Source organism: Somniosus microcephalus, chromosome 1 (genome assembly GCF_052327205.1).
Source record: "Somniosus microcephalus isolate GS21.2 chromosome 1, FLI_Smic_1.0, whole genome shotgun sequence".
NCBI lineage: Eukaryota > Metazoa > Chordata > Chondrichthyes > Squaliformes > Somniosidae > Somniosus > Somniosus microcephalus.
Genome location: NC_140987.1, coordinates 257,028,223 through 257,042,619, shown reverse-complemented (window position 1 = coordinate 257,042,619; position 14,397 = coordinate 257,028,223). Strand labels below are relative to the sequence as shown.

Sequence of the window (14,397 nt, the reverse complement as noted above, 5' to 3'; positions counted from 1 at the left end):
TCGGCCGGTGTGGCCTGCTGGCATACCCGTCGGCCGGTGTGGCCTGCTGGCATACCCGTCGGCCGGTGTGGCCTGCTGGCATACCCGTCGGCCGGTGTGGCCTGCTGGCATACCCGTCGGCCGGTGTGGCCTGCTGGCATACCCGTCGGCCGGTGTGGCCTGCTGGCATACCCGTCGGCCGGTGTGGCCTGCTGGCATACCCGTCGGCCGGTGTGGCCTGCTGGCATACCCGTCGGCCGGTGTGGCCTGCTGGCATACCCGTCTGCCGGTGTGGCCTGCTGGCATACCCGTCTGCCGGTGTGGCCTGCTGGCATACCCGTCTGCCGGTGTGGCCTGCTGGCATACCCGTCTGCCGGTGTGGCCTGCTGGCATACCCGTCTGCCGGTGTGGCCTGCTGGCATACCCGTCTGCCGGTGTGGCCTGCTGGCATACCCGTCTGCCGGTGTGGCCTGCTGGCATACCCGTCTGCCGGTGTGGCCTGCTGGCATACCCGTCTGCCGGTGTGGCCTGCTGGCATACCCGTCTGCCGGTGTGGCCTGCGGGTCATTTTCTCGAGCCTGTTAGGATCCAATACTAGTGTCGAGAACGGCATTGGTCGAATAATTTGAAACCACGTGACCTTGATCCAATCAACTGGTTTTTAACAACCTTGGTTGCTAATTGAGAAATCTGAACCCTAACCGTACAAATTCTTGAAACCAAGATAGGTTTTCAGGGAGATTTTGGCTCCATGAGTTTGCATCTGACTTTGAGTTCAATGAATGGTGGTTGTTGTCTTCGTAACATCACACTCTTCCCATGGAGAATAGAGTGAAGTAGTGGAAGGATTCACAGGTTGATTAACAGTCTGACAGGTCATGACGTGAACGCTCCTTCCATGGCTGTAACCATATCTTTATACCAGCCGATGGGGCGTTTAGTCCTCTATGGCGGGAAGATTTTATGGGCTTCCATAACCCATATGATGGGGGCCGGGGGGCATATCGGCCCAGCAGACGCAAGTATCCCGCTGGATAGAGACCCAAAATTCGGAGGATCTCCGCTTGGTGGGACAGTCTGGAGTGGTGTCCGAACCCTGCACCTTCTGACTCAGAGGCGGGCATGCCAAAGGCTCACTTCCTAATGAGTGGCGAGTTCAGTAAAGGACTTTAAAATAAAAACAAATTGGAACTCAAAGTGCTTCATTTATCCCTAATCTACACGTCAGTCATTACGATAGAAACATTTCACCACAGATTCGCCAGTGAACATCCTGTTTCTATTCCTCACACTACACATTCTCCTGTAGTCTGATACTCATGAATTTCAGAGAGACAGCAGCCATAGAGTCATAACGGCACAGGAGGTCATCATTTGGCCTATCGAGTCCGTGCCGGTTCTCTGCAGAGCAATCCAGTCAGTCCCATTCCCCTGCTATCCGCGTAGCCCTGCAAGTTTATTTCCCTCAAATGTCTATCCAGTCTCCCCTTGAAAACATTGAGTGTCTCCGCTTCCACCACTTCTGTCGGCAGCGAGTTCCAGGTCCTCACCACACGCTGTGGTAAAGTTTTTCCTCACGTCGCCCCGTATCTCTTGCCCAAAACCTTAAATCTGTGTCCCCCGAATCCTTGTACCATTAACCAGTGGAAACAGCCTTTCCCCGTCTAGCCTATCCAAACCAGTCATAATCTTGTACACCTCTATCAAATCGCCCCTCAACCTCCTTTGCTCTAATGTAAACAAATCCAGCTTCTCCAACCTGTCCTTGTAGCTAAGATTCCCCATCCCCGGAACCATACTGGTAAATCTCCTCTGTACCTTCACATCCTTCCTAAAGTGTGGTGACCAGAACTGGACGCAATACTCCAGTTGTGGCCTAACCAGCGCTTTATAAAGGTTCAGCATAACTTCTCTACTCAATACAGGAAACTTTGTGCTATCCGGCACCCACGGGACCGAGCTGCTGCCGTTGCCTAAAAAGTGCCGTTCTCTCCAGAGTTAATGTTGAGAGATAGAGATTCTTATCTCCGTATTTGACAACAAACACTGTTGCTTAGCAACAGCTTCTAAAGACTGGGTGTGGCCCTAAAGCTCTGTAGCTGAAGCTGTTGCTATAGCTACAGACCTTGCACAGCTTGACTGTTCAAACAAAGCAAAAAAAAACAAACAAAAAGAATAAAAAACGGCTGCTGATTTTTGCCGGTGGCTCCAGATTGCCGGATAGCTCACCTCCGGATAGCACAAAGTTTCCTGTACCTCTATTTATGAAGCCCAAGATCCCAATGCAGACTGGGCATGGGTCTTTCCCGTGATCATCCCTTTTACAGAGAATTACATAGAATTTACAGCACAGAAACAGGCCATTTGGTGTTTATGCTCCACACGAGCCTCCTCCTACCCTACTTCATCTAAACCTAACCACAAATCCTTCAATTCTTTTCTCCCTCATGGCTCTATGCTACACCAACCATGATCCTTCTAAAAAGGTGCCCACGCCTGTGTCTCAAGAGTAATACCTGACACAAAGGAAGATGGTTGTGGATGTTGGAGGCCAAACATCTCAGCCCCAGGTGTTCCTCAGGGCAGTGTCCTAGGCCCAACCATCTTCAGCTACTTCATCAATGACCTTCCCTCCTCCTTTTATCCAGAATGCAGTCACAGCCCAGAGGAAAGCACAGGTTCAGGAAGGGGAGGGTGTGACTGTTAGGGAGCCGGGTAGTGGGGATTTAGGAGAGGTTGAGAAGGAGGTCTCACAGACACTGGTCCTGTCCAACAGGTACGATGTACTCGCTGTCTGTGGGAACAAGGAGAAAGACTGCAGGGAGGACAGCCACAATGCAGACCAAGGCACCGTGGCTCAGAAGGCTATCCAGGAGTTTGAAGGGGTGGGAGAAAGAGAAAGAGCAGAATAGAAATGTAGCAGTGATAGGGGACTCTATAATTCGGGGAATAGATAGCGTCCTCTGCAGCCAAGAACAAGGATCCCAAAGGGTGTGTTGCCTGCTCGGTGTCAGGGTAAGGGCTATCTCACGGTGGCTGGAGAGGAACTTGGAAAGGAAGGAGGTAAATCGTGGTCCATGTTGGAACAGGGAAGAGCATCAGGAGTTAGGCTCTAAATGAAAAAGCAGGACCTCGAGGGTAATAATCTCTGGATTATTGCCTGAGCCACGTGCAAATTGGCATAGAAGCAGACAGATCAGGAGAATTAACACGTGGCTAAAGGGCTGGTGTGGGAAAGAGGGGTTCCTTTTCATGGGATACTGGCACCAGTTCTGGGACAAGGAGGAGCTGTGCCGATGGGACGGGCTCCACCTGAACCAGGATGGGACCAGTGTCCTAGTGGAAAGGGTAAATAGGGAGGTGGCAAAGGCTTTAAACTAGTAAGATGGGGGGAGGGATCTACAAGAAACGTAACCAGCCTAATTATAAACAAAACAGGAAAAGAGAGCATAGGAAAGAATAAAAGTAAGGGAGGACATTGATGGCAAGGAATTAGAGAGTTATAGAACAGGAGTCTAAAAAGATGGTTAAACATAAAGTGAGAGGAAATCCTATTAAAAAATGAGTTAAACTGTCTGTACGGCAATGCACACAGTGTTCGTAATAAAACAGGGGAGCTGGAGGCAATTATGCCTTGCGAGGAACAAGACATAGTAGGGATTACCGAGACATGGCTACAGAAAAATTAGGACTGGGAATTAAACAATGCAGGGTATAACATATTTAGAAAATGTAAGAAGTCACACAACACCAGGTTATAGTCCAACAGTTTTATTTGAAATCACAAGCTTTCGGAACGCTGCTCCTTCGTCAGGTGAAGCAACCGAAGAAGAGAGTCATAGAAACATAGAGATAGGAACAGGAGTAGGCCATTCGGCCCTTCGAGCCTGCTCCGCCATTCAATGAGATCATGGCTGATCTTCGTCTGAGATCATAGCTGATCTTACCAGTTCAGTACCCCGTCCCCGCCTTTTCTCCGTAACCCTTAATCCCCTTAGCCTTCAGAAATATATCCAATTCTCTCTTGAAAATATTTATTGAATTAGCCTTCACAGCCCTCTGTGGCAGGGAATTCCACAGGCTCACCACTCTTTGAGTGAAGAAATTCTTCCTCATCTCTGTTTTAAATGATTTGCCCGCTATTTTTAGACTGTGGCCCCTGGTTCTGTGCTCCCCGGCCATTGGAAACATTCTCTCTGAATTCAGCCTGTCCAGGCCTGCCATAATTTTATATGTTTCGATGAGATCCCCTCTCAATCTTCTAAACTCCAGTGAGTACAAGCCCAAACTATTTAATCTCTCTTCGTAGGTCATTCCCGCCATTCCAGGTATCAGCCTGGTGAATCGCCGTTGCACTCTTTCCATGGCAAGAACATCCTTCCGCAGATGGGGCGACCAAAACTGTACACAATACTCCAGATGCGGTCTCACCAGCACCTTGTACAGCTGTAGTAAGGTATCCCTATTCCTATACTCGAACCCCCTTGATATGAAGGCCAACATACCATTTGCCTTCTTAATCGCCTGTTGCACCTGCATGCTCTCCTTCAGTGACTGGTGCACAAGAACACCCAGGTCCCTCTGCACTTCCCCATCTCCCAATCTATTGCCATTTAGATAATAATCTACCCTCCTGTTTTTACCCCCAAAGTGGATAACCTCGCATTTATCCACATTATAGTGCATCTGCCACGTATCCGCCCATTCCCCCAACCTGTCCAAATCGCACTGTAGCCTCCTGACATCCTCATCAGAGCCCACCCCTCCTCCTAGTTTAGTGTCGTCAGCGAATTTGGAAATATTGCATCCAATTCCCTGATCCAGATCATTTATATATATTGTGAACAGCTGGGGTCCCAGGACAGATCCTTGCGGCACCCCGCTGGTCACTGCCTGCCACTCCGAAAACGAGCCGTTTATTCCAACTCTCTGTTTTCTATCCGCCAGCCAGTTCTCTATCCACGTTAATACTTTGCCCCCAATCCCATGAGCCTTAATTTTGCATGATAATCTTTTGTGTGGGACCTTATCGAAGGCTTTCTGGAAGTCAAGGTACACCACATCCACTGGCTCTCCCCCATCTATTTTACCAGTTACTTCCTCAAAAAATTCCAGCAGATTAGTCAAACACGATTTACCCTTTGTAAATCCATGTTGACTCTGTCCGATCCTTTCCCCATTTGTCAAGTGCTCCGCTATTTTATCCTTAATAATGGACTCTAGCATTTTGCCCACAACCGATGTAAGGCTTACTGGTCTATAATTCCCCGCTTTCTCTCTACCCCCCTTTTTAAATATTGGGGTAACATTAGCTACCCTCCAATCCACGGGTACTGTTCCCGAGTCAATGGAGTTCCGGAAGATGATCCTTAGAGCATCTGCTATCTCCAGGGCCACCTCCTTAAGTACCCTAGGATGTAGTTTATCAGGCCCCGGGGATTTGTCGGCCTTCAGTCCCCTCAACTTACCCAACACCATATCCCTAGAGATACTAATTTCTGTCAGCTCCTCCCTCTCATTAGTCCCTATGTTTGCCGATATTCCTGGGAGGTTATTTGTGTCCTCCTTTGTGAATACAGAACCAAAGTATGAGTTTAATTGGTCTGCCATTTCCTTATTCTCCATTATATATTCTCCCGAATCGGACTGCAAGGGACCGACTTGGGATTTTACCAGTCTTTTCCTCCTGATATACCGATAAAAGCTTTTGCAGTCTGTCTTTATGTTTGCTGCAAGTTTACTTTCGTATTCTATTTTCCCCTTCCTGATTAATCCCTTTGTCCTCTTTTGCTGTATCCTGTACTGCCCCCAATCTTCCGGTCTGGTGCTTTTTTTTGCCAGTTGATATGCCCTTTTTTTTGATTTTATGCTGTCCCTAATTTCCCTCGTTATCCACGGTTGAGTCACCTTTTTAGGTTTATTTTTATGCCAAACCGGTATAAACATGTTCTGGAATTCTTCCATTCTATCTTTGAATGCTTGCCATTGTCTATCCACTGTCAATCCCCCCAGAAACACCACCCAATCAATCTTACCCAATTCCCGTCTCATACCCTCGTAATTCCCTTTATTTAAGTTCTGGACCTTAGTCTCTGATTCAATTTCCTCACTCTCCATCTCGACTGAGAGCTCGATCATATTATGATCGCTCTGACCCAAGGGGCCTCGTACAAGAAGATTGCTGATAAGTCCCTTCTCATTGCACAATACCCAGTCTAAAATGGCCTGATCTCGAGTCGGCTCCTCGACATATTGGTCCAGATAACCGTCCCGAAAACATTCCAGGAATTCCTCCTCCTCAGAATTTTTACTAATTTGGGTAGTCCAATCAATATGTAAATTAAAGTCACCCATGATGACAGCTGTGCTCTTATCGCACGCTTCTCTAATTTCCCTTTTTATGCCTTCCCTCACCTCCATATTACTATTTGGAGGCCTATATATCACACCCACTAACGTTTTCCTCCCCTTGCTATTTCTCATTTCTACCCATACAGATTCCGTTTCATCCGAGTTAATATCCTTCCTTTCCATTGCATTAATCCCCTCCTTTACCAGCAATGCTACCCCACCTCCCCTACCTTTTTGCCGATCCTTCCTAAATATTGTATATCCCTGGATGTTAAGTTCCCAGCCTTGCCCACCCTGCAGCCACGTTTCTGTAATCCCAATCAAATCATACTTGTTTACCTCTATTTCCACAACTAATTCATCCACCTTGTTCCTAATGCTTCTAGCATTAAGATACAAAGCCTTCAGGCTTGCTTTTTTCACACTCTCATTGTGAATTAGTTTGGCCCTTTGTGTTTCTCTCCTTTGCTTATTGCTTCTCACCTTTCTACCATCTATTTCTGACTTCATATGACTTCCCTCTTTTCCACTACCTAGGTTCCCATCCCCCTGCCAAATTAGTTTAAATCCTCCCGAACCGCCCTAGAAAATATTACCCCGAGGACATCGGCTCCCTCACAGTTCAGGTGTAGACCGTCCCCTTGGTACAGGTCACTCCTCCCCAAGAACTGGTTCCAATGCCTCAAGAATTTAAATCCCTCTCCCTCGCACCACTGCTCAAGCCACGTATTTAGCTTATCTATCTTACTCTCTCTAAACTTATTAGCTCGTGGCACTGGTAGCAATCCAGAGATTACTACCTTTGAGGTCCTACTTTTCAATTTAGCTCCTAACTCCCTAAATTCAGCTTGTAGGACCTCCTCCCTCTTTTTACCTACATCGTTGGTACCTACATGTACCACGACAACTGGCTGATCCCCCTCCCCCTTCAGAATGCTCTGCACCCGCTCCGAGACATCCTTGACCCTTGCACCAGGGAGGCAACATACCATCTTGGAGTCTCGGTCTCGGCCACAGAAACTCCTATCTATCCCCCTTACAATTGAATCCCCTATCACTATAGCCCTATCCCTCCTTTTCCCGCCCTTCTGTGCAGCAGAGCCAGTCATGGTGCCCTGGACCTGGCTGCTGGTGCCTTCCCCTGATAAGTCATCTCCCCCAACAGTACCCAAAATGGTAAACCTGTTTTGGAGGGAGATGACCGCAGGTGACTCCTGCACTACCTTCCTGCCTTTACGCTGCCCTAAGCTTGACATGTATGCTCAAGCTGTCAGGAGATGCATCAACGCCAGATTCATCAGCCGCACTCAAGACAGTCCAGAATGTCACCTGAGCACAACGCAACGCCATCCACGCTCTCAAGACCAACCGCAACATCGTCATCAAACCAGCAAAGGAGGAGCCATCGTCATACAGAACAGAACGGACTATTGCAAAGAAGCATACCGACAACTGGACAACCAGGAACACTACAGACAGTTACCCGCAGATCCGACCAAAGAACACACCCGCCAACTCAACAGACTGATCAAGACCTTCGATCCAGACCTTCAAAGCATCCTACGCGCTCTCATCCCACGTACTCCCCACGTGGGAGACTTCTACTGCCTCCCAAAGATACACAAAGCCAACACACCCGGACGTCCTATCATATCAGGCAACGGAACCCTGTGCGAGAACCTCTCTGGATATGTCGAGGGCATCCTGAAACGTACAGGGAACCCCCAGCTTCTGTCGCGACACTACAGACTTCTTACAGAAACTCAGCACCCACGGACCAGTTGAACCAGGAACACTCCTCTCCACGATGGACGTCTCGGCACTCTACACCAGTATCACCCACGATGACGGCATCGCTGCGACAGCCTCAGTACTCAACACCAACAACAGCCAATCTCCAGACACCATCCTACAACTCATCCGCTTCATCCTTGACCACAATGTCTTCACCTTTGACAACCAGTTCTTTACCCAAACACACGGAACAGCCATGGGGACCAAATTCGCACCCCAATACGCCAACATCTTCATGCACAAGTTCGAGCAAGACTTCTTCGCTGCACAGGACCTCCAACCAACGCTATACACCAGATACATCGACGACATTTTCTTCCCATGGACCCACGGCGAAGAATCACTGAAAAGACTACACGATAACATCAATAAGTTCCATCCCACCATCAAACTCACCATGGACTACTCCTCAGAATCGGTTTCATTCTTGGACACATGAATCTCCATCAAAGACGGACACCTCAGCACTTCACTCTACCGCAAGCCCACGGACAACCTCAGGATGCTCCACTTCTCCAGCTTCCACCCTAACCACGTTAAAGAAGCCATCCCCTATGGACAAGCCCTGCGAATACACAGGATCTGCTCAGACGAGGAGGAACGCGATGGACACCTACAGACGCTGAAAGACGTCTTCGTAAGAACGGGATATGACGTTCGACTCATCGATCGACAGTTCCGACGGGCCACAGCAAAAAATCGCATAGACCTCCTCAGAAGACAAACACGGGACACAACCAACAGAGTACCCTTGGTCGTCCAGTACTTCCCCGGAGCGGAGAAACTACGCCATGTTCTTCGCAGCCTTCAACATGTCATCGATGACGACGAACACCTCGTTAAGGCCATCCCCACGCCTCCACTACTCGCCTTCAAACAGCCGCCTAACCTCAAACAGACCATCGTTTGCAGCAAATTACCCAGCTTTCAGGAGAACAGCGACCACGACACCACACAACCCTGCCACGGCAACCTCTGCAAGACATGCCAGATCATCAACACAGGTACCATCATCACACATGAGGACACCACCCACCAGGTACATGGTACATACTCATGTAACTCGGCCAACGTTGTCTACCTCATACGTTGCAGGAAAGGATGCCCCGGAGCATGGAACATCGGCGAGACCATGCAGACACTGCGACAACGGATGAACGGACACCGCTCAACAATCGCCAGGCAGGAGTGTTCCCTCCCAGTCGGGGAACACTTCAGCAGTCAAGGACATTCAGCCGCCGATCTTCAGGTAACCATTCTCCAAGGCGGCCTTCGAGACACACGACAACGCAAAATCATAGAGCAGAAACTGATAGCCAAGTTCCACACTCATGAGGACAGCCTCAACCGGGATCTTGGGTTCATGTCACGCTACATGTAACCCCACCTGACGTAGGGTCATCCAGACTCGAGTCGTCGTTGGCTGGTTCTCTCTACACAGATGCGGCTGGACCTGCTGTGATTTCCAGCAAAAAAAAGTTTTTTTGTCTGTTTTTTGCTTTTAATACAGACCCCAGCATCTGCAACATTTGACCCCTTGTGACCCCACCTCATTGTTCTTTGATGTAATGTTTTCCTGACTGACCTGTTTGGACACCATTCACACCTTTGATTGCTGTGATTATCTCTCTGCCGAGGTGTGATAAATGGCAGTTAGAAAGATTACCTGTAATCATCTGGCATTATTCTCTGACTATATAAGCTGTGTCTTTATGCATCTCTCCACTTCACCTGACGAAGGAGCAGCACTCCGAAAGCTTGTGATTTCAAATAAAACTGTTGGACAATAACCTGGTGTTGTGTGACTTCTTACATTTGTCCACCCCAGTCCAACACCGGCATCTCCACACCATATTTAGAAAAGATATAGAGGGAAAAAGGGGAGGTGGAGTAGCTCTACTTATTAGGGATAACATCATGGCAGTAGAAAAATGTGACGCAGCTATCAGCAAGACAAAAGTAGAATCCATATGGATAGAGATAAAAGATAATAAAGGCTCAATCACACTAAAGGGTGTAGTCTACAGACCACCTAATAGTGGAAGGGCAGTGGAGGAAGAAATATGCAGACAACTTAGGGAAATGAGTAATAAAACATAGAATAATAATCATGGGGGATTTCAACTACCCCAATATTAATTGGCCAGAAGAGGGGATAAGGGAATGGAGTTCCTACAATGTGTACAGGACTCCTTTCTAACCCAATATGTAAAAAGCTCAACAAGGGAGGATTTGCTATTGGATCTAGTAATGGGGAATGAACCATAGCAGATAAGAGAAGTAAAAGTAGGGGAACATCTAGGCAATAGTTACCATAATATAATACGCATTAAGATGATAATTGAGAAGGACACAAGTATGACGAAAACCAGGGTAATAGATTGGAGAAAAGCTGATTTTGAAGGGCCGAGAATAGAACTTGGGAAAATAAAATGGGCTACAATATTGACAAACAACTATGTAGAACAGCAATGGCAAACATTTAAAACGGTGTTCAGAGTGCAGGAAAAATATATTCCGCTAAAAGGAAAGAACAAACTACACACTAATGAGATTCCATGGATGAATAAAGCCATAAGGGAACAATTGAGGGTAAGGAAAGAGGCATACATTAAGTACATAGACAGCAGGGGAATGCATGTTAAGGGAGAATACGAAGCGATTACGAGAGAAGTCAAAAAACAATTACGGAGGCAAAGAGGAACTATGAAATTAAATTATCAAGGAACATAAAACAAAATAGTAAAATATTTTACAGGTACATCAATAAAAAAAGGAAGGTTGGGATGGGAATAGGGCGATTAAGAGATAGACAGGATAATACCACAGGTAATGACAGATGGCAGAAATATTAAATCATTATTTTGCTTCAGTATTTACCAGGGAGATCGGTCAGGTGGAGATGACATTGGATGATGAGATTAATAATGAGATAAGTGCATTTAAAATAAAAAAGAGGGGAATATATTAAATAAACTAATCAAACTCAGAGGACTAAACCCTTGGATCACATCCACACATTTTAAAAGAATTTAGGGAAGAGATAGCACAGACATTACTACACATATTTAATAATTCGTTAGAAAAAGGTATCGTGCCAGAGGACTGGCGGATAGCTAACGTAATACCTATATTTAAAGAAGGGGGATATAGAACTTGTCCAGGGAAATATAGACCAGTCAGCTTAACATCGGTGGTAGGAAAAATAATGGAATCCCTACTAAAGGAGAAAATAAAAGAACATCTAGAAACCAAAAACATAGTAATGAATAGTCTACATGGATTTCAAAAGGGAAAGTCTTGCTTGACTAACCTCATTGAATTTTTTGAAGAGGTAACAGAGAGAGTAGACAATGGTAATATAGTAGATGTAATTTATCTAGATTTTCAAAAGGCCTTTGATAAGGTACCCCATAATAGAATGATGAACAAGGTCAGAGAATGTGGAGTCAGGGGCTAAGTAGCAGAATGTATAGCTAGCTGGCTTCAAGACAGAAAGTAGGGGTAAAAGGTAGCTATTCACAGTGGCAAAAGGAGGGTAGTGGTGTTCCACAAGGATCAGTGCTGGGACCACTGTTGTTCACAATTTATATTAACGATTTAGACTTTGGAATCAAAAGCACCTTTTATAAAATTGCAGATGATACCAAATTGGGGGGCAAGTCAAAACTGAGGAGGACTGCAACAAATTACAGGAGGACATTAATAAACTTGCAGAATGGGCATATTATTGGAAAACGAAGTTCAACACAGATAAATGTGAGGTATTACATTTTGGTAGGAAGAATAGGGAGGTCACTTATTACTTGGAGGGTGCGAGTCTAGGCGGGGTAGAGGAACAAAGGGATCTCGGAGTACAAATACACAAATCACTTAAAATTGCAACACAGGTTAGCAAGGCCATAAAAAAAGCAAAACAAGCACTAGGATTTATTTCTAGAGGTATAGAATTGAAAAGTAGGGAAGTTATGCTGAACCTCTATCGAACCTTGGTTAGACCACACTTCGAGTACTATGTGCAGTTCTGGTTGCCATATTATAAAAAGGATATAGAGGCACTGGAGAGGGTGCAGAAGATTTACAAGGATGATACCAGAAATGCGAAGGTATACATATCAGGAAAGGATGAACAGGCTGGATCTCTTTCCTCTTGAAAAAAGGCTGAGAGGTGACCTAATAGAGGTCTTTAAAATTATGAAAGGTTTTGATAGAGTGGATACAGAGAGAATGTTTCCACTTGTGGGGAAGAGCATAACTAGAGGCCATCAATATAAGACAGTCAGCAAGAAATCCAATAGGGAATTCAGAAGAAACTTCTTTACCCAAAGAGTGGTGAGAATGTGGAACTTGCTACCACAGGGAGTGGTTGAAGTGAATAGTATAGATGCATTTAAGGGGAGGCTGGAAAAGCATACGAGGGAAAAGAGAATAGAGGGTTAAGCTGATAGATTTAGATGAGGAAACACTGGAGGAGGCTCGAGTGGAGCATAAACGCCAGCATGGACTGGTTGGGCTCAATGGCCTGTTTCTGTGCCGTATATCCTATGTAATCATAAGGTCGGGAGTGGAGCTATTCGTTGACAATTCCAGTGTCCAGCTCCATTCACAACTCCCTTGATAATGAAACAGCCCATGCCAGCCTACAGTGGGACCAGACTTGGGCTGACAAATGGCAGGTAACATTTGTGCCACACAAGTGCCAGATAACGAGCATCTCCAACAAGACAGCACCCAGCCATCTCCACTTGACCAATGGCACCACCATGGCTGAATTCCCAACCATCAATATCTTGGGGGGTGAGGGCATCATTGATCAGAAGCTGAACTGGACCAGCTCTATTAACAGCGTGGCCACAGGAGCAGGGCAGTGGCTGGGTACGCTGCGATGAGTGGGTCACCTTCTGACCCCCTCTAGAACCTCGCCACCATTTTCAAGGCTCAAGTCAGGAGAGTGATGGAATACTCACCACTCGTCTGAATGGGTGCAGCATCAACACTCAAGAAGCTCAACCCCATCCAGGATAGAACAGTTTGATTGATCAGTACCCCTGCTACTGGACTCAATATCCACCCCCTTCCACCAATGGCGCACTGTGGCTACAGTATGGGCTATCTACAGGATGCACTGCAACTCACCAAGGTTACTGCGACAGCATCTCCCTCCCCGCGACCTCTACCACAGAGAAGGACAAGAGCAACAATGTGGGAACGCCATCACCTCCAAGCTCCCTTCCAAGTCACACACCATCCTGACTTGGACATATGTGGCTGCTGCTTCATCATCACTGGGTAAATATCTTGGAATTGCACAGCTCATACCATTGTGGGAGCTCTATCACCACAAGGACTCCAGTAGTTCAAGAAGGCAGCCCACCACCACCTTCTCGAGGCAATAAACATGGTCTTGTTGGAGTTACCCACACCCGAAGAACAAATTTTTAGAAAGATCTGATGTGTAACATACAAAATATTATATAATAATGAGGGGGGGGGGGTGCTTACCTCTTGACAATAGGCATAGAGGGATTGCCTTCAGGAAAGCTGGCTAAAAATGTGGCTGCATTTAACAAAGCCTGTCCCATTCAGGCCCAAATGTCTTAATGGACCAGAATAGAAATCCAATATCCATCTGCTCACCCTGTAGGAGACATCCCGAGGTTAATTAAAGGCTAATTGTCATTGCTCGGAGATGTTTCTTCGTTCTAACAAGAAACCCTGTGGCAACAATGCTGCCCACTTCCAGCGATCGATTCCACTCCCAACAGCAGGTGCTCGCAGACTCGAGTTTAGAAGAATAAGAGGGGATCTCATTGAAATGTATAAAATTCTTAAGGGGCTCGGCAGGGTGGATGCAGAGAGGGTGTTTCCCCCGGCTGGAGAGTCTAGAACCAGGGGTCATAGTCTCAGAATAAGGGGTCGGCCTTTTAGGACTGAGATTAGGAGAAATTTCTTCACTCAGAGGTTTGTGAATCTTTGGAATTCTCTACCCCAGAGGGCTATGACGGCTCAGTCGTTGAGTATATTCAAGACAGAGATCGATAGATTTTTGGATACTGAGGGAGTCAAGGGATATGGGGATAGTGCAGGAAAGTGGAGTTGAGGTAGAATCATAATGAATGGTGGAGCAGGCTCGAGGGGCTGAATGGCCAACTCCTGCTCCTAGTTCTTATGATCCCCATTTAATTTTACACTGTTAGCACTAAACTCATAAAGCCAATGCATTGTTCTTGGGGTTATTGAAAACAGTAAGTGACTAACAGAGAGAGAAGGTGT

The 14,397-nt window shown here is 46.6% G+C and overlaps 2 protein-coding genes across 5 annotated transcripts in view; one reads left to right on the top strand and one right to left on the bottom strand.

Moving 5' to 3' along the window:
* LOC147124738 (TBC1 domain family member 15) overlaps window positions 1–14,397 on the bottom strand; it is a 100,045-nt gene that overhangs the window by 20,044 nt on the left and 65,604 nt on the right. The window lies entirely within an intron of this gene.
* LOC147124739 (cell surface hyaluronidase-like) overlaps window positions 1–14,397 on the top strand; it is a 79,577-nt gene that overhangs the window by 64,927 nt on the left and 253 nt on the right. The gene's annotated exons all lie outside the window — the stretch shown is intronic.